Source organism: Bison bison, unplaced genomic scaffold (assembly GCF_000754665.1).
Source record: "Bison bison bison isolate TAMUID 2011002044 unplaced genomic scaffold, Bison_UMD1.0 scf7180017864495, whole genome shotgun sequence".
Taxonomy (NCBI): domain Eukaryota; kingdom Metazoa; phylum Chordata; class Mammalia; order Artiodactyla; family Bovidae; genus Bison; species Bison bison.
In genome coordinates, this window is record NW_011495054.1 from 4,677,486 (window position 1) to 4,678,996 (window position 1,511).

General features: G+C 42.6%; 1 protein-coding gene across 1 annotated transcript in view; it reads right to left on the reverse strand.

Moving 5' to 3' along the window:
• Window positions 1-1,511, reverse strand: part of IQCD (IQ motif containing D) — a 27,052-nt gene that overhangs the window by 20,586 nt on the left and 4,955 nt on the right. The window lies entirely within an intron of this gene.

Consider the following 1,511-nt stretch of genomic DNA (forward strand, 5'->3'; position numbering starts at 1 on the left):
CACCTGACCTGCCTCTTGAGAAATCTGTATGCAGGTCAGGAAGCAACAGTTAGAACTGGACATGGAACAACAGACTGGTTCCAAACAGGAAAAGGAGTACATCAAGGCTGTATATTGTCACCCTGCTTATTTAACTCATATGCAAAGTACATCATGACAAACGCTGGACTGGAAGAAACACAAGCTGGAATCAAGATTGCTGGGAGAAATATCAATAACCTCAGATATGCAGATGACACCACCCTTATGGCAGAAAGTGAAGAGGAACTAAAAAGCCTCTTGATGAAAGTGAAAGTGGAGAGTGAAAAAGTTGGCTTAAAGCTCAACACTCAGAAAACAAAGATCATGGCATCTGGTCCCATCACTTCATGGCAAATAGATGGGGAAATGATGGAAACAGTGACTGACTTTATTTTTTTGGGTCCAAAATCACTGCAGATGGTGACTGCAGCCATGAAATTAAAAGACACTTACTCCTTGGAAGGAAAGTTATGACCAACCTAGATAGCATATTCAAAAGCAGAGACATTACTTTGCCAACAAAGGTTCATCTAGTCAAGGCTATGGTTTTTCCTGTAGTCATGTATGGATGTGAGAGTTGGACTGTGAGGAAGGCTGAGCGCCGAAGCATTGATGCTTTTGAACTGTGGTGTTGGAGAAGACTCTTGAGAGTCCCTTGGACTGCAAGGAAATCCAACCAGTCCATTCTGAAGGAGATCAGCCCTGGGATTTCTTTGGAAGGAATAATGCTAAAGCTGAAACTCCAGTACTTTGGCCACCTCATGCGAAGAGTTGACTCATTGGAAAAGACCCTGATGCTGGGAGGGATTGGGGACAGGAGGAGAAGGGGATGACACAGGGTGAGATGGCTGGATGGCATCACTGGCTTGATGGACATGAGTCTGAGTGAACTCTGGGAGTTGGTGATGGACAGGGAGGCCTGGAGTGCTGCGATTCACGGGGTCGCAAAGAGTCAGACACGACTGAGCGACTGAATTGAACTGAACTGATTCATATAGTTGGATTTACATCTGCTGTTTTACTATTTTTTATTTATTTCATCTCATGCCTTTTCTTTTTTGTCCCCATGCTATTGACCAAATGCTTTTTATTTTATTTTATTTTTTTAAATTTTATTTTATTTTTAAAACTTTACAATATTGTATTAGTTTTGCCAAAGACCGAATGCTTTTTATTGTGTTAAATGTTTTTAGTCCATTCTTTTGATTATTCCATTGATTTAAAAAAAATTTTTTTTAGTGGTCGATTTAAGTACATCTTAATTTATCATAATCTGTCGGAGAAGGCAATGGCACCCCACTCCAGTACTCTTGCTTGGAAAATCCCATGGATGGAGCAGCCTGGTACTCTGCGGTCCATGGAGTCGCTAAGAGTCGGACACGACTGAGCGACTTCACTTTCATGCATTGGAGAAGGAAATGGCAACCCACTTCAGTGTTCTTGCCTGGAGAATCCCAGGGGCGGGGGAGCCTGGTGGGCTGCCGTCTATG